At 43.0% G+C, this 25105-nt stretch overlaps 1 protein-coding gene and 1 long non-coding RNA gene across 4 annotated transcripts in view; one reads left to right on the top strand and one right to left on the bottom strand.

Annotated features, from left to right (window-relative positions):
- Window positions 1–25105, top strand: part of LOC121232410 (ADP-ribosylation factor-like protein 15) — a 272332-nt gene that overhangs the window by 62076 nt on the left and 185151 nt on the right. The gene's annotated exons all lie outside the window — the stretch shown is intronic.
- LOC121233022 overlaps window positions 1463–25105 on the bottom strand; it is a 55747-nt gene continuing 32104 nt past the window's right edge. Inside the window, exon 3 of the long non-coding RNA XR_005931825.1 lies at window positions 1463–1822. This is a non-coding gene — a long non-coding RNA (uncharacterized LOC121233022). The remainder of the gene's footprint in view (window positions 1823–25105) is intronic.

Here is a 25105-nt window from a genome sequence, read left to right as displayed (position 1 = left end):
ACGCACCATGTTTGTTTGTAGCAGCACTGTAAGTCCTGCTATTTAGCCTATTTGCAGCATGGTACTGAAGTTTGATGAATTAGTATTGTTCTCAAGATTTATGGAAAGTAATGCATGGCGAGGCTAGTTCTTGGGTTCTTGTAGAAAGTAGTGAAAGGGCAGCTAATACAAAGGAAGCTGATCAAGGGTGTTCTGTTCATATTTGTCCTGCTCCTAACGGACAATGTACTGAAAAAATGTTTATTAATAAAAAACCTTTGGTTTGTATGAAAGTGAATAGTGAGGTCTTGAGACTTATTCTGAGAGATTATAAAATTGCCTCCAGTGGAGGCCTTAAGAGAATTCATTCAGCTGCTGAGTGAAGACTTGACTTAACATCAGGTTGCATTTCCACAAGCCTTATTCCTTTGTACTGTCTAGATCTTCTGGGTTGTTCCCATCTGTTGCTTTATCATCTGTTTATTCTACCTCCTTTTAGTTGCTGGCTAACCCAGAAACAGAGGAAAAGTAAAATGCCAAAGGTGGAATACTGTAATTCACTGAAGTTTTGATGCTAGAACTAAATTGATCTAAAGACTTAAACTCAGAAAACTGATCACTTTTGTTAGTAGACTTATTTTTCTGCTCATACGATCCCTGAATTGCTTATGTGAGCAGTAGTGCTAGCAAAAGGGAAGCATTGGTTTTGCTCATCTCACAGATTTGGGATGTTTCAGATATTGCCGTTCTTTCACACCTCGTTGGCTGAGCTACAGGACTCTGTAATCTCTTCTGGATTGATTCAAAGAATCTAACTCAATAGCTTGATTAGCTATTAAATAGGTATTCTTTATTGGCAGGGCTGGGTGCACAGGGGATCGCTCCACCCATTGTGCACACCCTCAGGGCCTAATTGTGCAGGTTAAGTACATGTTCTACATACATATTCACTAGATTTCTGAGAAATGTTATACATATTCATTAGTTTTCCAGGAAACTATTAGCATATGCAAATGTCCCTTTACGCAGGCGCATTGAAGGTCTCTGGTGGTCTTCCATAGTCTTCCTCACTTGTCTGCTACTTGACCCTCCTCAGGTGATTCTGCGCAGTATGGTCCTTTACATGTTTTGATACATCAATGCTTGTTAGTGCTCTTATTATCTAAGTTTTCATTAGTGATGTAAAACCATATGGCTAGTTTAAGCTAAATTATCTACAAGGATGAGAACAAAGGCAGGAGTTCTTATCTTTTCCAGCCCTATCTATTCAAGCAAGGCCTCTGCTTGTGCCTTCTCAACAAGATCATAAATTCATCAAGCATTTAATTAAGTTTTGTGATTGCTCATGGCTCCCTCTTGCTCATCACTCCCAAGTACCAGTCTCTGACAGGCTTAATCCTTGACAAACACCAGTCCTTGGTATGTAAAGTTACAGAGAGATAATCAAGATGAGCTAGATCATTAAGCAGTTCGTTCTCTATATCAGTATCCATTCTGGCCCTGTGTTTTTCTGATAACCTTTATTTAACTGCTATACCTTCTAACAACAGAAGCTTTTCCCCATAAAATTATTTTCAGTATCCGTAGGATTTTCTTAAAACTGTTTGTACTGTTACTCTTGTATGAAAGTGGATCAATCTTAATGAGGCTTCCATGAGTGCTCTTGTACTTCTGGCACTTTCCAAATACTTCTTATCTGCATGTTAAAGGCTTTTTTCCTTGTTCATATGAAGTTGATGCACTTTAGGTATGCACTACTCCTACCTGGAGCCTCTGGCAGAAAGCACCCAAACCTCAGCGACAGGCACTGCAGCCCCTCCAGCCTCGGCAATGAGCACGGCAGCTACCCAAAGTGGCCAACGGGGTATTCCATACCATGTGACGTCCCATTTAGTATAGTGACGTGCGGAAACGGACTCCACAATCAGTGAGATTGTAAAGTAGGTATGTTTATTCAGCGCTGGGCAGCACGGGGGGTAGTCCCACCAAAGTCGTGCGCGCCCGACTCGGCAGTTAGTTTCAAGTTTATACAGTCAAGTGTTACATATTCACAATACGCCTATACATATGCATGACCTGTCCCCGCTTCATATTAAAATTAGCTCCGAGAGGTCATTTCCATAGTCTCCTCTCAACTGCGCTTGCGCAGTGCCTCTTTATGGTGGTCGTCTGGTAGTCGCAGAGATGAAGATAGATGACTCCTCTTTGTCACCGCTAGTAACCTTTTTTCTTGCGCAGGCTCAGTGATTTCTTGGTATTCACCCAAGCCGCAAGACCAGTCTTAGCTGGCTCTTGGGGCCTGCTCCTGCTTCTTATCAGGAACTGTCTTTACCTTATTGGCTGGTTCTTAGGACCAGCTCTTCTTATCAAGGACTGTCTCTATGTCAGCTAATTTCAACAATGTAAGCGCTAAACATCATCTTTTCATCCCCCTTTATTATGTCTACTGAGATTCTTTTGATTCCCCTTGTCTCAATAGGAACTGGGAAGTGGGGGCGAGGAATCGCCACTCGGGGACTAGCTGGGTGTCGGTCGGCGGGTGGTGAGCAATTGCACTGCGCATCATTTGTACATTCCAATCCTTTCATTATTGCTGTTGTCATTTTATTAGTGTTATCATTATCATTATTAGTTTCTTCTTTTCTGTTCTATTAAACTGTTCTTATCTCAACCCGTGGGTTTTACTTCTTTTCCCGATTTTCTCCCCCATCCCACTGGGTGGGGGGGAGTGAGTGAGCGGCTGCGTGGTGCTTAGTTGCTGGCTGGGGTTAAACCACGACATAGACCTAGAAGCATCTGGCCCAAATCAGGATGTTAACTGTGAAATATATTAATCTGATTCGTGTCAATATAGAACAACGATAGGGCCGCATGGTGAAATGTGACCCTCTCTGCATATGTAATCTTTAACCGTTTTGCTTGATCTTGTATAACCGTAGGCCTAAGGGAAGTAGGAGAGTATGTATATAGTTCTTGCAAAAGCCATATAACAGTAGGGAATTACAAAAGTTGGAAACGAAATAAAATCAGACATCAAGTAGAAGTCGAAAAATACTTCACACGGTCTCTCGGAAATAGCGGAATCCTATAGTTGCAAAGGTTTAAAGAAAAAAGGGGGGGGATTGGTATAGAGAACAAACTGCTTATTGCTTAATGATTGTCTCTCTGTAACTTTACATACCAAGGACTGGTGTTTGTCAAGGATTAAGCCTGTCAGAGACTGGTACTTGGGAGTGATGAGCAAGAAGGAACCAAGAACGATCACAAGACTTAATTAAGTGTTCGATGAATTTACGATCTTGTTAAGAAGACACAAGTGGAGGCCTTGCTTGAATAGATAAGGCCAGAAAAGATAAGAACTCCTGCCTTTTGTTCCCATCCTTGTAGATAATTTAGCTTAAACTAACCATATGGTGCTATACCACTAATGAGAACTTAGATAATAAGAACACTAACAAGCACTGATGTATCAAAACATGTAAAGGACCATACTGTGCAGAATCACCTGAGGAGGGTCAAATAGCGGACAAGTGAGGAAGACTATGGAAGACCACCAGAGGACTCCTGAAGACCACCAGAGGACTCCTGAAGACCACCAGAGACCTTCAATGCGCCTGCGTAAAGGACATTTACATATGTTAATAGTTTCCCGGAAAACTAATAAATACGTATAACATTTCTCAGGAATCTAGTGAATATGTATGTAGAACCTGTACTTAACCTGCACAATTAGACCTGACGGTGTGTGCCTAGGTAGAGCAGAGGCTCCCGGTGCACCCAGCGCTGTTTGCTTGCCTCTATTCATATAATAAATTGTAAACTTTAATTAGAATCCTGTTTTGGACATGATTATTTTTCACATTAACCAAGGCAGCATTCCAGTGCCAACTTTGCATCACCTGGTTCAGTATAAATTGCTGAGAAATTCTCATAAGCTTTTCTTTTTTTCATTTTGGTTTCATGCTCAAAGGAGGAATGTTGTCTTGGACTGGGCTGTTGTGTCTAGGAGTCCTTTACCATCAGTCATAAAGGCACAACTTCTGTAAGGAATATGTGTCAAATTTTGTTCTCGGATGTCTGTTGTTATACTTCTGGGCATTACTATTTGGGGTTTTCCAGATCATGAATTAGTCTTGGTCTTTTCAGAGTATGGCATTTGTCACTTACTACAGACTGGAATTGTTTGCTACACATGGGAACTGAAGAATGTTCTGTGGCATTAATGTGTGCTAAATAATCCCTAAATAGTGAAATAAAACAGTGCAAGGTAGAAGTATGCATCTTCTGTCTGCAAACTGCTATCTCAAATTTAACTTTATTTCAACCTGATGATAAATTGTTTCAGGTAACATATTTAAGCTTTGTGATGGAAAAAGTGTGGTTTATACAATTTTTACATGCAAGTTATTAAATGTGAACTGAATTTTCAGGGGGAATTTTCTTAGAATACTGTATTATCCATCTAGCCCCATCTTTTTCATTTTACTACATGGAGAGGACTGACAGCATTTGTGTTGTGTCTTGCTGAGAGTTTCATGCCAGAAAGAGTATGGGGTTTTTTGGTTGGTTTTGGTTTTGTTTTTATCCATGCTGGCTCACTTTAATCTCAGATTTATCTGGTACTTAAGATTCTGTTTTGTTTATGCCTGTTTGGCTCATAAGAACATCTCCAAGACTCTTAAAAGCCTCCTGTACTTCAGAATCATTCCAGGCTTTTCTAACTTAACTGTTCTGAATTTGACCTGAATACCATTGCAAATAACTTTGTGCCTTTTTCAATTTTTTTTTTTTTTGATTCCCACACTGTGCTTGGTACAAACTTGATATTAAATAGCATAATGACACGCAGATCAAACTTTACAACTCGGAGAGTGAGTTATAAAGCAGGTATGTTTATTTCAGCGCCGGGTGCAAGGGGATTTCTCCTCAAAGCTTGTGCACCGTCTCAGCAAGCAGCCAGATATTTATTACACCAAAGCATACATATTCATAGGGTTACACAATACAAAACATACATATGTATAAGTTGGGGGTGGAGTTGGTTCAAAAGCTTGTGTCAGCAGTTCTAAAATGTTTATGTCATCTTGCGCAGGCTCAGATCTGTCTCTGGTGGTCGTTTACTTCTTCAGGGGTCTTATCTTCCTCCTCTTCTGTTCTCTAGATGAACTTTAGTCATTTACGCATGCTCTCTTCTTACTTGGTGATTTCAGTGGTTTTTAACAAGTCCTAGCCAGTTCTGTGTTAAGACTAACATTGCAGTTCCTCTTATCACTCCCTTTGTTTGGCATGTCAGTCCTTGACGAATACCAGTCCCTGATAAGCTTAACCCTTGACAGACGCCACAGGCGCCAGGCCCCGGCAAGCGAGCCTCGAAAGAACAAACAAGGCCAACAGAATTATTAAACAATATTTAAGTGGTCAAAAGGCAAATAGTTATTTCCCTGTATCATAACAAGCTAGAAAGCTGTTGACATCTTATGTTTTCATTGCTAGCAAGTATTGTTTGCATAAGATTTATCTCCTGAGAGGAGAAGGGATTGCTTTAGAGGAATAAGCTTGCTTTCACTAGCCTAACCATTGGTAATCTTTTCTGGTGTGGGTGTGTATATGCACTCTTCTCTGAAATGTTTTCTCAGTTGTGAGGTTTCCTTATTATAAGTTCCCAGCTGGGCAAAGGAAACGTGTTTTTCAGCAGGAATTGATCTTGTCTTATTTCTGAATGACAATTTGGTGACGGTCCTTCCTTTCAAGCTTACCGCATTTAAGATTAATTTTCTCTACTGTATTGGTTTGAATAAAAGCTGTCTAAACTGCTACCTGGTAATGGTTGTCTACAGACACCATTTCAATTCTTGATTTAGTGCAGACTTTGCAGACCTGTTTGCATGCACACATAGACTATTTTTTGGATCTAAATGAAAAATTTATAGTTTATTACTTCTCAAAATGGAGCAGATAAAAGCTATTACTGTTTGTGGAGGGTTGACCTTGGCTGGCTGCTAGGTGACCACCAAGCAAGCTGCTCTATCACTTCACTCCTCAGCAGGACGGGGGGGAGAAAACAAGATGGAAAAGAACTTGTGGGTCAAGATAAAGGCAGTTTAATAAAGCAAAAGCAAAGGCCGTGTGTGGAAGCAAAGGAAAACAAAAGATTTATTCTCTACTTCCCATCAGCAGGCAATGTCCAGCCACTTCCTGGGAAGTAGGACTTCAGTATGCATAGCAGTTGCTCTGGAAGACAAGTGTCGTAATAACGAATGCCCCCTCCCCTCCTCCTTTCTCTTAGCTTTTATATCTGAGCTGACATCATATGGTATGGAATATCCCTTTGGTCAGTTTGGGTCAGCTGTCTTGGCAATGTCCCCTCACAAGATCTTGCCCAGCCCCAGCTTGCCAGTGAGCGGGGGGGGGGGGGGGGGGGGGGGGGGGGGGGGGGGGGGGGGGGGGGAATGTTGGCGAGACAGCCTTGATGCTGTGCCAGCACTGCTCAGCAGTAGCCAAAACACTGGTGTGTTATCAACACCTTTCTAGAGACCAATACAAAGCACAGCACTATGAGGGCTGCTGTGGGGAAAATTAACTCCGTCTCAGCCAGACCCAATACACTGTTTAAGACAAACTTTCTGCTCCCTGTGTGTTAGGAGCTCTTTCTGCTTGCTTCACTGACTAAAATACTATTGGGGTTCTGTGCCTTTCTGGGCACTCCCAGAATAGAGTTGGGCACATCTATTAAAATCACAGGGATTGCTTATATGTGACCAGCAGCACAAGTTAGTCTGGAGAACCTTTTACAGTTTGATGTAACAGAGGTGAACAGCACATCTTAACTTTTGGATCGGAAGTTCTCTGGAGTGATGCCTGCAAGCAAAGCTGAATTTCTTCCACAGAAATCTGGATGCTTTTTCTATGAAATTTGGTGAGATGCAGCAAACATGGAACAATAATTTAATGTTTATAAAAAGCTTTCTGAAGTGGACAGCCAGATGAAGTTCACTGAAGTCAATATGGTCCACCTTTTGGTAGTCATTTTCTGTCCTGCAGGCTTACTACATTTGGCACACAGTAGTGGAAGAGCAAAATGCTTCCTTGCTTCTGTTCAGCTGCAGGGACAATGTGCTGTGGCCTCTAAGCGGCAGCAGGAGTAGCAAGCATCTCACTTAAACACCTGCAGATCTACTGTCTTTCCTTAACCAGCTCCTGCTACTGGATTCATGGCTGGAGCAGGGAGGGAAAGGAAAAATGACAGGAGGATGTTCCTATTCCCCCTCTGCCTCCTTTCTTTTCTTACTCTTGCCAAAGTGATTTCTGCATCTGCATTGTCGTGGTTTAAACCCAGCCAGCAACTAAGCACCACGCAGCCGCTCACTCACTCCCCCCCCCACCCAGTGGGATGGGGGAGAAAATCGGGAAAAAGAAGCAAAACCCACGGGTTGAGATAAGAACAGTTTAATAGAACAGAAAAGAAGAAACTAATAATGATAATGATAACACTAATAAAATGACAACAGCAATAATGAAAGGATTGGAATGTACAAATGATGCGCAGTGCAATTGCTCACCACCCGCCGACCGACACCCAGCTAGTCCCCGAGTGGCGATTCCTCGCCCCCACTTCCCAGTTCCTATACTAAATGGGACGTCACATGGTATGGAATACCCTGTTGGCCACTTTGGGTCAGGTGCCCTGGCTGTGTCCTGTGCCAACTTCTTGTGCCCCTCCAGCTTTCTCGCTGGCTGGGCATGAGAAGCTGAAAAATCCTTGACATTAGTCTAAACACTACTTAGCAACAACTGAAAACATCAGTGTTATCAACATTCTTTGCATACTGAACTCAAAACATAGCACTGTACCAGCTACTAGGAAGACAGTTAACTCTATCCCAGCTGAAACTAGGACAGTATCCACCCCTTATTCTATAGCATTGACGTCATGCTCAGTTCCCATACCTTTAGTTACATCCGGGTCAAGCATCATTACCTTTTCCATCCCTTTGAGACATATGAACAATGATATATATATATATGTATATATGTATACACACACAGAGATATCATTCCTTTAGTTTACGGGTTATGTTCATAAAATGTTCGTTGAGTTCATTTAGTTCCCGACTCTGGGCTCCATCTGTCATACCAGTCTTTCTGGGCAGGAGGGATGGTGCAAAGTCCTCTCAGTTGGTAGAGCAGGATTGGGCTTCAGTGCGGTGTGACGAGCAGGTGACATTGGACGCAGCAGGAGGATGGTGTGCACCGTTGGATTGTTGCATGCTGGAGTCAGTTCTGGTTCCATCACTACTGCGCTTCGCTCAGTTTTATCACAGTTCATTCTTGCTTGATCTAAGTGATTCTTACTATAGTACTATGGATACAGCATATAACAATTATAGTAATGATAACATACAGTAGCAGGGTTATATAGCAACTAACAGCATACAGTTTAATTCTGGCTATTCTCACCTAAAATCAAATCCCTTTGAGGCACACATCGGACTTCCCCATCTTTTCGCATCACCCACCAAGTGCACCCAGGCCCTTGAGCAAAAGCAATCCCACGAATGGGTTTACCTTTGCCTGAGGCAGGAGTAACCCAGACTGTCTTCCCTAACATATTTTTTGTGTGCACTACAGGGACTTTATCCCCTTCTACAGTACGTAAAAATTCTGACTGGGCAGGGCCACCCCGATTGGCAGATCCTCTGGTGTTGACTAACCAGGTGGCTTTTGCTAAATTTGTATCCCAATGCTTCCATGTCCCATTGCCTAGCGCTCTCAACATAGTCTTTAACAGTCCATTATATCTCTCAATCTTTCCAGATGCTTGTGGGTGATAGGGAATGTGGTACACCCACTCAATGCCGTGTTTCTTTGCCCAGGAGCTTATGAGGTTATTTTGGAAATGAGTCCCATTGTCTGATTCAGTTCTTTCTGGGGTACCATGTCGCCACAAAATTTAATTTTTAAGGCCTAAGATGGTGTTTCAGGCAGTGGCATGGTTTACAGGATATGTTTCTAGCCAACCAGTAGTTGCTTCCACCATCGTGAGTATGTAGCACTTGCCTTGGCGTGTTCGTGGCAGTGGTCCAATGTAGTCAATTTGCCAGGCCTCACCATATCGAAAACCCAGCCACCACCCTCTGTTCCAGGGAGACTTTACTCTGGTGGCTCGCTTGATTGCAGCACATGTTTCACATTCATGAGTGACCTGTGTGATGGCTTCCATGGTCAGGTCCACCCCTCGATCACGAGCCCATCTATATGTTGCATCTCTCCCTAGATGTCCCGATGTCTCATGGGCCCATCGAGCTACAAATAGCTCACCCTTACGCTCCCAGTCCAGGTCCACCTGAGCTACTTCTATTTTGGCAGCCTTGTCTACCTGTTCATTATTTCGATGTTCTTCAGTGGCACGGCTTTTGGGCATGTGAGCATCTACGTGACGTACCTTTAGAGCCATGTGTTCTACACGGGCAGCAATGTCCTGCCACAATGCTGCTGCCCAGATGGGTTTACCCCTGCGCGGCCAATTGGTCTTCTTCCACTGCTGTAGCCACCCCCATAGGGCATTAGCCACCATCCAGGAGTCCGTATAGAGGTAGAGTACCGGCCACTTTTCTCGTTCAGCAATATCTAGGGCTAGTTGGATGGCTTTCACTTCTGCAAACTGACTTGTTTCACCTTCTCCTTCAGTGGCTTCAACGACTTGTCGTGTGGGACTCCACACAGCAGCTTTCCACTTCCGATGGTTCCCTACCACATGACAGGATCCATCAGTAAACAAAGCATAATGCCTTTCATCTTCTGATAACTCATTATATGGTGGTGCCTCTCAGGCACGAGCCACCTCCTCAGGCGATGCTCCAAAATCTCTGCCTTCTGGCCAGTCCATGATCTCTTCCAGAATTCCTGGGCGGTTGGATTTCCCCAGTCGAGCTCGTTGCATGATCAATGCTATCCACTTACTCCATGTAGCGCTGGTTGCATGATGTGTAGAGGGGATGTTTCCTTTGACCATCCAGTGTAGCACAGGCAATCGTGGTGCCAAGAAGAGACATGTTTCTGTACCAACAACTTCTGAAGCTGCTCGAACCCCCTCATATGCTGCTACTATCTCTTTTTCAGTCAGGGTGTAGTGGGCTTCTGATCCTCGGTACCTCCGGCTCCAAAACCCTAATGGTCGACCTCGAGTTTCTCCTGGTGTTTTCTGCCAGAGGCTCCAGGTGAGACCATGCTCCCCAGCTGCAGTGTAGAGTACATTTTGTACATCTGGTCCTGTCTGGACAGGCCCAAGAGCTACTGCACGAGCTGTTTCCTGTCTGATATGCTCAAAGGCTTGTTGTTGCTCGGGGCCCCATTCAAAATAGTTCTTTTTTTGGGTTACTCGATAGAGAGGGCTCACAAGCTGACTATAACCTGGAATATGCATTCTCCAGAACCCCACAAGGCCTAGGAAAGCTTGTGTTTCCTTCTTGTTAGCTGGTGGAGACATAGTTGCTATCTTGTTGACCACATCCATAGGGACATGACGGCGTCCATCCTGCCATTTTATTCCCAAGAACTGAATCTCCTCTGCAGGTCCCTTGACCTTGCTTTTCTTTATGGCGAAACTAGCTTTCAGAAGAATCTGAATTACTCTTTTTCCCTTGTCAAACACTTCTGCCTTGTTGCCCCACACGATGATGTCATCTATGTATTGTAGATGTTCAGGGGCATCGCCTTGTTCCAGTGCAGTTTGGATTAGTCCGTGACAAATGGTAGGGCTGTGCTTCCACCCCTGGGGCAGTCAATTCCAGGTGTATTGGACACCTCTCCACGTGAAAGCAAACTGTGGCCTGCACTCTGCTGCCAAAGGAATGGAGAAAAATGCATTGGCAATATCAATAGTAGCATACCACGTGGCTGCCTTTGATGCCAGTTCATATTGGAGCTCTAACATGTCTGGTACAGCAGCACTCAGTGGTGGTGTCACTTCGTTCAGGCCACAATAGTCTACTGTTAACCTCCACCCTCCATCAGACTTTTGCACTGGCCATATGGGACTATTAAAAGGTGAATGAGTCTTGCTGATGACTCCTTGGCTCTCCAGTTGATGAATCAGCTCACGGATGGGAGCCAGGCAGTCTCGGTTGGTGCGATATTGCCGGCGGTGCACCCTCCTGGTAGCGATTGGCACCTGCTGTTCTTCAACTCGCAGCAATCCCACAATGAAGGGATCTTCCAAGAGGCCAGGCAGGGTAGATAGCTGTTTGATCTTCTCTATGTTTACAGTGGCTACACCAAAAGCCCATCGGTACCCCTTTGGGTCCTTGAAGTACCCTCTCCTGAGGTAGTCTATGCCAAGGATACAAGGGGCCTCCGGGCCGGTCACAATGGGGTGCTTTTCCCACTTGTCCCCTGTTATGCTCACCTCAGCCTCCAATATAGTCAATTCTTGGCATCCCCCTGTCACTCCAGAGATCCAGATGGGTTCTGTGCCCCTGTACCCTGATGGCACCAGCGTACACTGTGCACCAGTGTCTACCAAAGCCTTATACTTCTGTGGGTCTGATGTGCCAGGCCATCGAATCCACACAGTCCAGTATATCCGGTCATCCCTTTCCTCCTCCTGGCCGAAGGCAGGGACCCTCTATTGCTGTTCCTCATCAGAGTATTCACTGTCTGACCCTTGCGGTGCCAGACCAGAAGTCCCCTCACCAGAATCAAGGGAGGTGGTTTCAGTTCTTCTATGCCTGGAGGATCGCTGATTGCTTTCTTGGGCCTCTACAGCAACGACGCTGACAGCCTTCTTCTTGGGTGACCCCTTCTTAACAGCTGTCTTCCCTCTCAGCTCATGTACGCGGGCTTCCAGCTTAAAGGTGGGTTCACCATCCCACTTCCTCATGTCCTCCCCTTGGTCACGCAGGAAGAACCAGAGTGTACCATGCGGCATACGCCTTGGGCTCCCTTTCCCTCTGACCAGGGCAGGAGAGGACTGATTTCTTGGAGCGTCCCTAACAGCCAAGGCACTGTCCTGTAGGGATGAGGAGACACAGAGATTTTCTTCAAAGTTTTGGAGCCAAGACGACACTTTCTCCACAGTTGGTATTTCCATATCTGGGCAATACATTGCTGCCAAGCTGTTAGAATACGACGCTGGGGCACCTTGAATCACCTTTCTCCACATGGCCCGTGTGCACAGGACATCCTCTGGATCTTTGGAGACCTCCTCATCATCTAGATCACTGTAGATGACTTCCACCACTGCTAACTCTCTCAGGTACTGGATGCCTTCATCTGCGGTAGTCCACTTTCCTGAGGAGTTCACAAGATCTTCCTTGAATGGATATCTTGCCCTCACACTTGAGAGGAGCCGGCTCCAGACACTGCAAATTGCTGCCTCTTTTCCAATTCCTCTTTCAATTCCCCGGTTTCTAGTGAGGGATCCCAGCTGTTGGGCTTCCTTGCCTTCCAGTAGCTGACTGTCGGCCCCGTTATCCCAGCATCGGAGCAGCCAGGCAGCAATCCGCTCACCTGGCTGGCGGCTGTAGTCTTTCTGCATGTCCCGATGTTCTGAGGAGGTCAGGGACCGGGTAGTTTCCGCTTCCTGTCTAAGTTCTCTCACTCCTTCCTCCAATTTCTTTGTCGAAGGACCGGCTTCTAGATTAAGCCTTTCCTCTTCTTCTTCTTCCCTTACTAATCGATGATATGGACCCGTTGATCTCCTTGTCCACTGTTTCTTTTTCACTACTGGGGCAATTACTGTAGTTGTCGTTGTTGTTTGGGTCCCTATCTCGAGCATGGTGTCCTCAGATGCAGTCTGGGTCCCTGCCTCAACCGTGGTCCTCTGAGAGTGTTGAACTATGGCTCGGTAGGCATAGGCCAGGCCCCAGTACAGTGCGAAAAGCTGCTGGTTTTCATTGGGATAGGCAAGGCACCCGTCTATCAGGTGGCGCGTCAGTTTGCCAGGGTTGCTTGCCTGTTGGGGTGTAAAGTCCCAGATTATGGGAGGTGATAACCGTCCTAGGAATCTGCCCAAATCCTTCCATATACTCTGCCACCCAGGGACCGGTCACTTGAGGGCACATTTCAGTATTGCCTCACCCGAAACTTGTCTTCTCTTATACCAGGACAAGACCAGATTCCACAAAACCCATAATATGCCACCAGTATTAATTATTAGTATTGAACAGCTCACATAAGGGTGAACAAGGACGTCGGGAGCCTGCATAATAAAACCATTCACATCAATGCCCGGTAGGGAGAGGGAGATGTGTTCCCTCATCTCCTCCACAAGACAGCTCCCACAACACAGCAAAGCCATCAGTGCCAGGACAAAGCACATAGGCATTGTTTGTATTAGCATGTTCTCAAGTTCCTTCATCCTTCCCACAAGATAGCTCCCCCAGCACAGTAAAGCCATCAGTGCCAGGACAAAGCGCATAGCCATTATTTGTATTAATATGTTCCCAAGCTTAGCAAAATAGAGGTGAGCAAAGCAGCCAACAAACTCCATGACCTGCACAGGAGCTTGCCACTTAATAACTACTGTAGCTATAGCATGCTTAATGCAAAACTGGTGTTGTCATGCCCCACGTTGGGTGCTAGAAAGGACTGTGGTAGGTTGACCCTGGCTGGGTGCCAGGTGCCCACCAAAGCCGCTCTAGCACTCCCCCTCCTCAGCTGGACAGGGGAGAGAAAATATAACAAAAGGCTCGTGGGTCAAGATAAGGACAGTTTAATAAAGTGAATGTCGTGTGCAATAGCAAAGGAAAACAAAGGATTTTATTCTCTACTTCCCATCAGCAGGCGATGTCTGGCCACTTCCTGGGAAGCAGGGCTTCAGTACGCGTGGTGGTTGCTCTGGAAGACAAAATGCCCCCTTTCCATCTCCCTTTACTTAGCTTTTATATCTGAGCTGACGTCATATGGTATGGAATATCCCTTTGGTCAGTTTGGGTCAGCTGTCCTGGCTGTGTCCCCTCCCAAGATCTTGCCCAGCCCCATCCTGCCATTTGGGGGGGGGGGGCAAAAATGTTGGAGAGACAGCCTTGATGCTGTGCCAGCACTGCTCAGCAGTAGCCAAAACACTGGGGTATTATCAACACCTTTTTAGCTATCAATGCAGAGCACAGCACTATGAGGGCTGCTATGGGGAGAATTAACTCCATCTCAGCCAGACCCAATACACCTCTAAACTAAAACAGCTTTTTGTGGGGAGGGTCAGAGTATCTAATTATGATTTGAGTATTTCCAGTAGTAGAAAATCCACTGCAGTTTGGCATGATGTTCTAGTGTTTAACTGCCTCTCCTTTAATGAATGCCTATTGCGTTTTTGATCCCCTTTATATGTTTTAAGGAAAATTTTCCTTGCTTTTTTAAAGGCAAATATTACAAGTTCCTCAAACCCTGCAGTATCAGAGATCCCTTTATAATCTTTCACTCTTTCTAATGACTCCTCTCTGACCTCTTTGTTTCTATTTTTCTATGTATTTGAACACTCTTCTTTGGGTACATCAGGACAGACAACAACGGTGCAATAGGAATTATTCTTGTCAACGATAGATATCATAAAACATTTCTTTTTCAATTTGGTAATTTCCTAATCTCCAAAGCACATGTGGTGGGTTGAGAAAATACAGCAAAAGGCTCATGGGGGGAGATAAGGACAGGGACATCACTCATCAGTTACTGTCACAGGCAAAATAGACTCAACTTTGGTAATAAATTAATTTCCCCATCAAATCAAAGTAGGATAATGAGAAATAAAAACAAATCATAAAACATCTGTCCCTTCCCCCTCCATTCTTTTTGGTAAACTTCACTCCTAATTTCTCTACCTCCTCCCACCAAGCGGTGGAGGGGGATGGGGAATGGGGGTTGTGATCAGTTCATCACATGTTGTCTCTGCCACTCCTTTCTCCTCCCCCTGCTCCAGCATGGGGTCCCTCCCACGGGAGACAGTTCTCCACGAACTTCTCCAATGTGGGTCCTTCCCATGGGCTGCAGTTCTTCACGAACTCCTCCAGCGTGCGTCCCGTCCATGGGGCGCAGTCCTTCAGGCACAGACTGTTCCAGCGTGGGTCCTCCATGGGGTCATAAGTCCTGCCAGCAAACCTGCTCCAGCATGGGCTCCTATCCATGGGGTCACAGGCCCTGCCAGGAGCCTGCTCCAGTGTGGGCTTCCCACGGGGTCACAGCCTCCTTTGGGTGCATCCACCTGCTCTGGTGTGGGGTCCTCCACAGGCTGCAGGTGGAGATCTGCTCCACCACGGACCTCTGTGGGCTGCAGGGGGACAACCTGCCTCACCATGGTCTTCACCACGGGCTGCAGGGGAATCTCTGCTCCGGCGGCTGGAGCATCTCCTCCCCCTCCTTCACTGACCTTGTGTTGTGGTTTAACCCCAAGCAGCAACTAAGCACCACGCAGCTGCTCACTCACTTCCCCCCCACCCAGTGGGATGGGGGAGAGAATCAGAAAAAAAAAAAAAAGTAAAACTCGTGGGTTGAGATAAGAACAGTTTAATAGGACAGAAAGGAAGAAACTAATAATAATGTGACAATAAGAATAATAAAAGAAATGGAATATACAAAACAAGTGATGCACAATGCAATTGCTCACCACTTGCTGACTGATGCACAGTTAGTTCCTGAGCAGTGATCTGCCCCCGCCCAGGCCAACTCCCCCCAGTTTATATACTAGATGGGACGTCACATGGTATGGAATACCCCTTTGGCCACTTTGGGTCAGCTGCCCTGGCTGTGTCCCCTCCCAACTCCTTGTGCCCCTCCAGCCTTCTTGCTGGCTGGGCATAAGAAGCTGAAAAATCCTTCACTTTAGACTAAGCGCTACTTAGCAACAACTGAAAACATCAGTGTATTACCAACATTCTTCTCATACTGAACCCAAAACATAGCACTATAGCAGCTACTAGAAAGAAAATTAACTCTGTCCCAGCCGAAACCAGAACACCTTCGTGTCTGCAGAGTTGTTGCTCTCACATATTCTCACTCCTCTCTCCTGGCTGCTGTTGCACAGCAGTTTTTTTACCTTTTCTTAAATACTTTATCACAGAGGCACTACTGCTGTCGCTGATTGGCTCAGCTTTGGTCAGCGGTGGGTCCGTCTTGGAGCTGGCTGGAACTGGCTTTTTCTGACATGCGGGAAGCTTCTGGCATTTTTTTCACAGAAGCCACCCCTGTAGCCCCACTGGCTGCCAAAACCTTGCTATGCAAGCCCAATACAGCAGACATCAGTCCTTTGAGGCTATGACTGATTCTTACAGATGCTCCATGAAAATTTATCTGTTGTGCCCAAAAGTATTTTTAGAGGCAGTGTTTTCTAGGGTAGAAAACACCACCTTCTTGTTTCTAGATGCAAATGTGTGTATCCTTGGGTTTCTTGTTATATTTACCGTTACCTGTGCTCAGAATAGTCAACATGGCCTGTGATTTGCTTTCTGTGATCTTCTTTCCAAGAAACCCAGTGCACATCCAGTCGCCTGAAACAAGATTATCTTCTGTGGATTTGTTCAAGGAGCATCTGTTCCAAATTACGTTGCTGTGCTACTAGTCAACTAGTAATGGATCGACAATGTCTTTTTTGTTATTTATCAATTTTTTTTCTCTGTTAATGTTCTTGGGTTTCTTTGGGATGGGTGCTGTTAAATGTCAAATAGCATGGGCAGGTCCTGTGGGGTCATGCTAGAAACGTATCCTTGATGAAAACTCTTTGTTTACAGGTATATCCCGGAGCCCATAAATCAAATAAACTTATACAGTTTTAAAAGTTGTTTGTTGATATTAGATTGTTCTAATGGATTAAGCAAAACATTCTAGAGTGCCAAACTGAGTGTCTTTCTTACAGGAGAGTAAGAATATTACATAAAGACTTACTATTTTAAACCCAGTTTAAAAACAATAAGTCTGTTTTCTGTAAGACCTGTTGATTGGTATTCACTGTATAATTTAATTGTTCATAATTAAATCCTTCATTAACTATTTCACTATATAAAAATTATTTTTCTTCACAAAATCTACTTCAGGCTGACAGGCCTATAATTTTTTAGGGCATCCAGGGTTTTTTTTGTAAGTATTGACATAGCACTTGTGTTCTTTTTGTTCTTGTGAACTTTTCCAGTTCCAGTTCCAGTTTTTCAAACCTTAATGACAATAAGCATTACCAGTCCAGCTAGTACCTATGCTATCTCTTTCAACATGCTTGTATCCAAGTTATCTAGCTTTGCTGATGTAAAAGTTAATAGCTGCTGTTTAACATCTTCTTGAGTTACTGTTGGAATGGAAACTATTTCACCATCATCATAAGAATATTATTTGCTTCTTCCTCAGACAGATATATTAAAGTCCTCCTGCTTTTCTTTGTTACTGTCAGCAGTCCTACAATTTCCATCTAATAATTAAATTCTCCCCCCTCCCCGCCCCCGAGGACACATTAAAAACTATTTGTCTAACAATTTTAGGCACTCGCTTATCTTTCTGTTCTTTTGCAAATTTTATCATTTTCTTGCAGTATTAATTCCCAGTCAGAAATCTTGTGTTGGGGGGCAACTGATACCTTGTTAATGAAGAGAGATTTTAATCAGGTTGCCTGTGGTGGGTTGACCCTGGCTGGATGCCAGGTGCCCACTAGAGCCGTTCTATCACTCCCCCTCCTCAGCTGGACAGGGGAGAGAAAATATAACAAAGGGCTTGTGGGTCGAGATAAGGACAGGAGAGATCACTCACCAATTACAGTCACGGGCAAAACAGACTCAGCTTGGGGAAAATTAATTTAATTTATTACCAATCAACCAGAGTAGGGTAATGAGAAGTAAAACCAAATCTCAGAACACCTTCCCTCCACCCCTCCCTTCTTCCCGGGCACAACTTCACTCCCGGATTCTCTACCTACCCCCTCCAGCTGCGCAGGGGGACGGGGAATGGGGTTTACGGTCAGTTCATCACATGTTATTTCTGCCGCTTCATCCTCCTCAGGGAGAGGACTCATCACACTCTTCCCCTGCTCCAGCGTGGGGTCCTTCCCATGGGAGACAGTCCTCCACGAACTTCTCCAACGTGGGTCCGTCTCACAGGCTGCAGTTCTTCATGAACTGCTCCAGCATGGGTCCCTTCCACAGCGTGCAGTCCTTCAGGAGCACACTGCTCCAGCGTGGGTCCCCCACGGGGTCACAAGTCCTGCCAGAAAACCTGCTCCGTGGGCTCCTCTCTCCACAGATCCGCAGGTCCTGCCAGGAGCCTGCTCCAGTGTGGGCTTCTCACGGGGTCACAGCCTCCTTTGGGCACCCACCTGCTCTGGCGTGGGGTCCTCCCCGGGCTGCAGGTGGATATCTGCTCCACCGTGGACCTCCATGGACTGCAGGGAGACAACCTGCCTCACCATGGTCTTAACCACGGGCTGCAGGGGAATCTCTGCTCCGGCGCCTGGAGCATCTCCTCCCCCTCCTTCTTCACTGACCTTGGTGTCTGCAGGGTTGTTTCTCTTACATGTTCTCACTCCTCTCTCTGGCTGCCGTTTCTGTCTGTCCCAGCAACTTTTTTTCCTTCTTAAAAATGTTATCACAGAGGCATTACTACTATTGCTGATGGGCTCGGCCTTGGCCGGCGGCAGGTCCGTCTTAGGGCCAGCTGGTATTGGCTCTCTTGGACACAGGGGAAGCTTCCAGCAGCTTCTCACAGAAGCCACCCCTGTAACCCCCCCGCTACCAAAACCTTGCCACACAAAGCTAATACATTGCCGTAGATGAATGAATATCTTTTGCCAAAGAAAAATGAAATAGCTTAACTCATCTTCAATATGAGCATCCTGTTGATAACTATTTCTTTACTGCAGGTAGGATTAATTTTCCCTAAATCTAAGCATAGAAGAAGTAGACCTGTGACCTTAGATGTCCATTTTAGAATGAGAAGAGTCTTGCTTTTAGAGGTGCCTGTTTCCTTTCACTGGCTGTAAAGGGCACCTAGACAATTAGCTCATTCTTAGGTTTCTGATTTGTAGGTGACTTATGGTAGGTGCAAAGCTGATCATCTTTCTTCCAATATAAGAAAGGGGAACTACTAAGAGAAGCATCATCTAGATTTCAGTTCCCAAATTTTGTTTTTTAAAAAAATCAAGATTTAAAATGTCACCCTTTACAGATAGTGTTTGCCTTTGTCTCTTGTTTACTGGTGACTTCAAGTCAAAAAGTAAATGTAGCTTGTAAGAAAAAGTTACTCATTTGTATACATCACATCTGAAAGTTAATTTCTTTGTGTTCCTGATGGATTCTCCAGGCTGAATTTTGATAGTGTAGCAGCTTGCAGATTAAAATCTGTTCCCAGATCTGTTAGAGAGAGGGAATGATTAATGTGGTCAGCACTTTCTGATCAGAATTGTATAAAAATTGGGTCTTTTTAACTTTCTATTTCATCTATATTTCTTTTCATCTACCAGGTATAGAAAATAAAGAGAAAGCTGTAACTTGCTATTGTGGATTCTGCAGAGCAAGTATATTCTGATTCTTGAAGAACTCTTAACAGGAAAGAGGGGTAGAGTGACTGACTGCAGAGGTCATTTGGGAAAGCTTTTTGTTACCTTAAAGATAACATCAAAAGAGAAATATGCAAGAGAAGCTACACAGCAAAAATAGAATAAGGCTAGAGGACAAAATCTTAGGGTGATCTTTGGCTCTGTGAAACAATGCAAAATTAAATCTTGATATCTCAGTTATGTTTTGATAACAGATTGTTTTGTTTAAGAAGTTGCAAGACCACCATACCTCTAACATCTCTGTAGATCTCTAGGGGCAGACTGCACCTGTGGTTTCTGAAAGGTCATTCACATTTTGATAGAATCTGTTTTTTAAAAAAACAAATAAAAAACACAGTCCGTGTCCCGCCCCCCCCCAACAAAACAACAAACCAAAATCCTCTCAACCTCACAATATTGCAATTATAGATTTCAGTTATTCCCACCTTTTTAAAGTTATCTACAACATCTGCCAACTGTCACCATCAACTCCAAATTACTACATATGGTAACAGGTAACTTGTTTTTATTGTCATATAATCTGTGAGACATAAATAACTATGTACTGTAACTACATGGCACTTACCTTATGATTGAAGTAATTACATGGCTGTTTGTATCCTGTAAAATAGTGATAACTTTTTTGTTTTTCATAATGGAGTTGTTCAATTTGTCTTCAGCATATTTACATATTAGGTTTCACTAGTCTCAGCATTATGATTATACCATATGAGATGTGTTCCATTAACAAAATATTTAATCTCTCTTTTCTTTAAATTATGTGTCAGTGGTTTCTATGGGATCCAGATTTGTTGTTAATTGGAAGAGCACTTTTGGAGTGGAATTCTCAAATATATAACCCTAACAACTTACCAGAAAAACTTATTTTCTTTCAGTGAGAAATTTAGTGGCATAAATAAATCCTTGTGCTTTTTTTTTTTTACTAAATTCTTTATCATATCAAGATTGTGATTGAAATGAATTAGGCATGTCAGTAACTTCCTAGCAGCTCTTTTAAGCAGCTGAATGCAATATGTTTTCATTAGCTAGTATGTGGTCTATCTGCAAGCTTTATTTCAAATGGAGGTATGATTTGAGTCTATAGCATTTGGTAGAAATAAATTTGCTATGCTAAAATTTTGAAAAATTAATGATTGTTGTGCTTACAGCACTGGGTACATAATTTGAGTAGCCTTGTAATGTTTGTATATATGTGAAAATCAATAGTTTCTCAGGATACAAACAGATTTATTTATGTCTATACTCCGAAAAGGACTAAAAAATGGAAAAGGGACTGTGTCTGTGTTCACACGGGGGGGGTGTGTGTATGTGTGTGTGTATACACAGCTGCATTGGTGGGAAAGTAGAAGAGGGCACTGCACAGCTGTCCAGTGACCTAGAGTGCTGTGGAGAGCAGCTGCAGCTCTCAGCTCTGTGCTGCAATTCTGTGCTTCATAGACATTTAATTAAAAAAAACCCCAAACTTCCCTTTTATATTACGTAGAATTATAGAATTACTAGAGGAGTTTACTGATGCGTGTGCCTTTCCTGAGACTGGCTTCTCAAAGTTCAGTCTCTGATTTTGCTCTGTCTTGTGTGGTGCTTGAGAGATGGTGTTTTTAAGCCAGAGGTCTGATTGTGAAAGGCTTCTGCTGCGGCAGTGAACAGTAGATGGCAGTGCTGTCTTGTTGCAGTGCTTGAAGGGACGTTATCAGAAATTTTAAATCCTGTGTAACATGCCCTTCACTAAATGTCTGCTGCTGAAACATTTTAACAGTTAGGTTAAATATTGTTCCATCTAGAATTAGGTTAGTTCTCTAAAGACGATTATCCGTCAAAATTGGGGGGGGGCCCAGGATTTTATAGGCTTTTATTTATAAATAGATACTAAGTGCATATGTATTCTTTGGTTATCTGTTTTGTACATGATTCAGACATAAGAGTTTAATGCTAGTATAATGCCACTTAATGCTATTTTAAATGCAATGAAAAGTCACTGCGTTATGTACATTCCTAACTTTTTTTCCTCTAGGGGAATTATTTGGTTTCTGCAGAAACAATTGTTGGTTCGTGATGCACAGTTCATTCCTGTAAATCTCCCACTTTCTCATATTGAAACATCTCTACAGTCTGAAAACTTGATGACTCATAGTTTATCAGTCTTGAGTCTTAAGTCAGGTCCAATCCCTCGTGGCTTTTCTAGTACCAGAAATCTCAGTGGAGATTTTTTTCTGTTTATCCATGAACACATTTTGAATGGAAAGACTACTTGATCACTTTTTTTTTGTCCTAAAGAGTCATCTGATTGCAAAAATAAGTTCTCTCACTCTCTTTTTTTTGGCTGGAATATTAATCCTCTGGAAAAAGATGAAATTGTATTTAATCTATATCACTAAAGAAAAAAGTTATTAGAATTGGCCCTTCTAATGGCATGTTAGCAGAAAGTTCCTCAGAATATTTCATCTCTCTAACAGTCTGAACTTGTTTCTCTTCTGAAGTTTTTAATAAAAGCCTTGTAAAGAACTTAGATCTGTATTCTTATATATATTTTTTTCAAGTTAGACTGAGAGTTTTATTAGAATCATAGAATATCTCAAGTTGGAAAAGACCCATAAGGATCATCAAGTCCAACTCCCTGCTCCTCGCAGGACTACCTAAAACTAAACCATATGACTAAGAGCATCGTCCAGACACTCCTTGAACTCTGACAGGCTTGGGGCCGTGACCACTTTCCTGGGGAGCCTGTTCCAGTGACCGATCACCCTCTCAGTGAAGAACCTTTTCCTAATGTCCAATCTGAACTTCCCCTGACGCAGCTTCATTCCATCTCCTCGTGTTCTATTGCTGGTCACCAGAGAGAGGAGATCAGCACCTCCCCCTCCGCTTCCCCCCTTGAGGAAGTTGTAGACTGCAATGAGGTCACAATTATTTGTGTTTGGAAATTTAGTTCCAATGATTTATTTTTTTGGGGGGTGTGTAGATTTACAGGTTCTGTAAAGGAACTAAGGAGTTTATATCTCTACAGTAATTTTAAGAAACATTATATTAGACATGCAGTATTTTATCACAGGCTATTCTTGTTAACTTGCTAGTTCTGTTTTTTGTGAATATGGAAATTGCTAACATCAGACTATAAAAATTTAAAATGCAGTTTTAATAGTTATTTAATTTGCATTGAACTGCTCATGATGGCAGAAATAAATTTTGCCACTTGTCATTTTTGAATTTACAAAGAAAAGTATTTAAGGAGCTAGGATTGTGGTCTTGCCCAAATGTTTTCTATAAGAAATACTTCCATATGAGTAGTTAGATTGCTTTGAAAAGATTAGAGAAAAATACTTAAATGATAGGGTGTCAATTTTTAAAGATGGAGCTTGTATCAAAATGGTTGTTAAAACCTGCTTTTGCTTTCTGTCTTGATACATCTTCAGTATCAGCAAACTGGCTTCATACTATAGTTTTTTTTTCAGAAAGACTAAAGACTGCTTGCTATAAACTTTTACAAATTGAATCATAAGAAGAAAACAAAGTTTAAATGGGAGATACAGTCTCAATGGTCAAAAGGCTGGGAACGATATAATTGCTGGAAGCTTAGTATTAGCAGATACTTCACAGAAAAAAATAATGGTGGATTTTATTACAAAACTAAATGTCTTGTGCAGGTTGTTGAATTTATTACATAATGCATTACATTAAATTAAAAATCTCTTGAAGGGCAGTAGTTTAAAAAGCACCCCAAAAATTGTTGGAAGTGAGCTATGCAGAAAAGAAAACAGAAAAAACTCCAATAATCTTTGTTTTATTTATTTTTGGAGTGGATGAAGCTTTGTCAATTTAAAGTTTGCAGTATAGCTATATAGTACTTTTTGTAAATTTTTAAGCTGTATCATGGGAAGCCATGTTTTGTTTTTTGGAGGCAGAAAAAAAAAAGGCTTTGCTTTTAGTTTCTGCATAGCCAGACTTGCTCTTATGTTTGTAATATTTAGAGAAGTTCAGTAGGGGGCCCTTGGTGCTTTGATCTAGTGCCACGGTGCAGTTTAATGAGAGGGGTTTTCAATATTGTCTGCAATATTGCAAATTCTGCCAGCTCAGTCTTAAATAAGAAAATGCAAGATTTACACCTCGGACATCTTCTCGTATTTCTGGTCACTCTTTTTGTTTGAAACAGGTAATTACAAAAACCTCCAGATCAATTTTTGTAAAGGGGCACCCTGATGGGTGCCATGACTGAAGTGTGACATGAGCCTTTTCCAATACAATGGGTGGCCTAACATTCCTTGGGAAGGCTAAGCTCATTAAATATTCTCTTCTTTTTTTCCACCCTCTCCATGCACTTAGCTTGAGTTGCTCCAAGTCTGAGATTTCTTGACCGAGGACTTAGGAAAATTGCATAGAGTTCTCGGATTGAATTTTTTATGTGTATGACTTCATGATGGCATTAGCATGTGCTTTGATCCATGTGTGAATGGCACTGGGTTGGCTCTTATTGCCATATCCAGATGGTGTTACAGGGAACAAACAATTGTGTTTTAGGCTTTCTCAATAGACTGTCTAGTCTGGTCTTGCAGCAGACAGATACAGCCACCCATCGCATTAGCATTTGTCAGATTTATGGTAATGGTTTACCAAAGCCTTCCTATCACTGACATTAAGATTTATGCCTCCAAAGTTATTTTGTCTTCTGCAGAGTGTAAAGTCTGATCGTGTGTGTGTGCGATTATCTACATGTAGATGTATATTTGCATTTATAAATTTTTAACTAAAGGGGAGGAAAGCAACTGAAGAGAGGTAATTGCTATTGTAAGAGGCAGAATTTTTAAAATATTTTTTTAGGAGGCTGATTCCTATAGCTGGATTGATTAAGGAAGCTTTCCCTTGCCCATCCATCCCCTCCCTTCAAATAATAATACGGATGTTCTGTTCCAGTCAGTGTCTCCCATATGCCCTTTTTGGAAAGAAAAACACGCATGTGGATTACTACAGCTAGATTTTGCACTTTCATGTTACACTGGAGTAATATGAGATGCTCCTTATACGCAGTGGGAATAACCTTTTGACAGGCAGTATGTCCATTCTCAGTGGAGATGTTTTTCCAAATCTGGTCAGGGCTCCTTTGATCATGCCACCTCAAATGTAGGGGTCATAGCTACTATGAAATGTAAGAACTACTGATGGTTAACCAGGGGAGAGATGATTTTTGAGGAGAGCATATTTAAAATAAGCCAAATGTGGTAGGGTTTGGGGGGTGGGTGGGTGGGGTTTTTTTTGTTTTTATTTAGGGCATCAGTAATTTGCATTGCAGTGGGAATGCTAAGCAGGAGTGTTGGGGAAATTTTAAATTAAGCTGGACGTGCTGATACATTTGACATTGGAAATGAGGCAGTGTAAATTTCAAATAACTGAATTGCAGTGGTGAGCTTTGGGCTTGAACATGCCAGAGCATGTTTTGAAAATGTTTCCTTGTTATAAGGATATTTCAAGAATAGCAAAGGGAGTAATGGGATGATGAAAGGATCCAGATGTTATAATAAACTGTATATTTGGGGAATGCTACCACTTAATGCAGAAAAAAATTTACAAAATACTTGAATTAATTTGCAAGTCTGTGGTATGTGCTTTGGAAAGTCT

Source organism: Aquila chrysaetos (genome assembly GCF_900496995.4).
Source record: "Aquila chrysaetos chrysaetos chromosome W unlocalized genomic scaffold, bAquChr1.4 W_unloc_3, whole genome shotgun sequence".
Classification (NCBI taxonomy): Eukaryota; Metazoa; Chordata; class Aves; order Accipitriformes; family Accipitridae; genus Aquila; species Aquila chrysaetos.
Note: the sequence above shows the minus strand (reverse complement) of the source record. Positions and strands in the feature narration are given on the sequence as shown.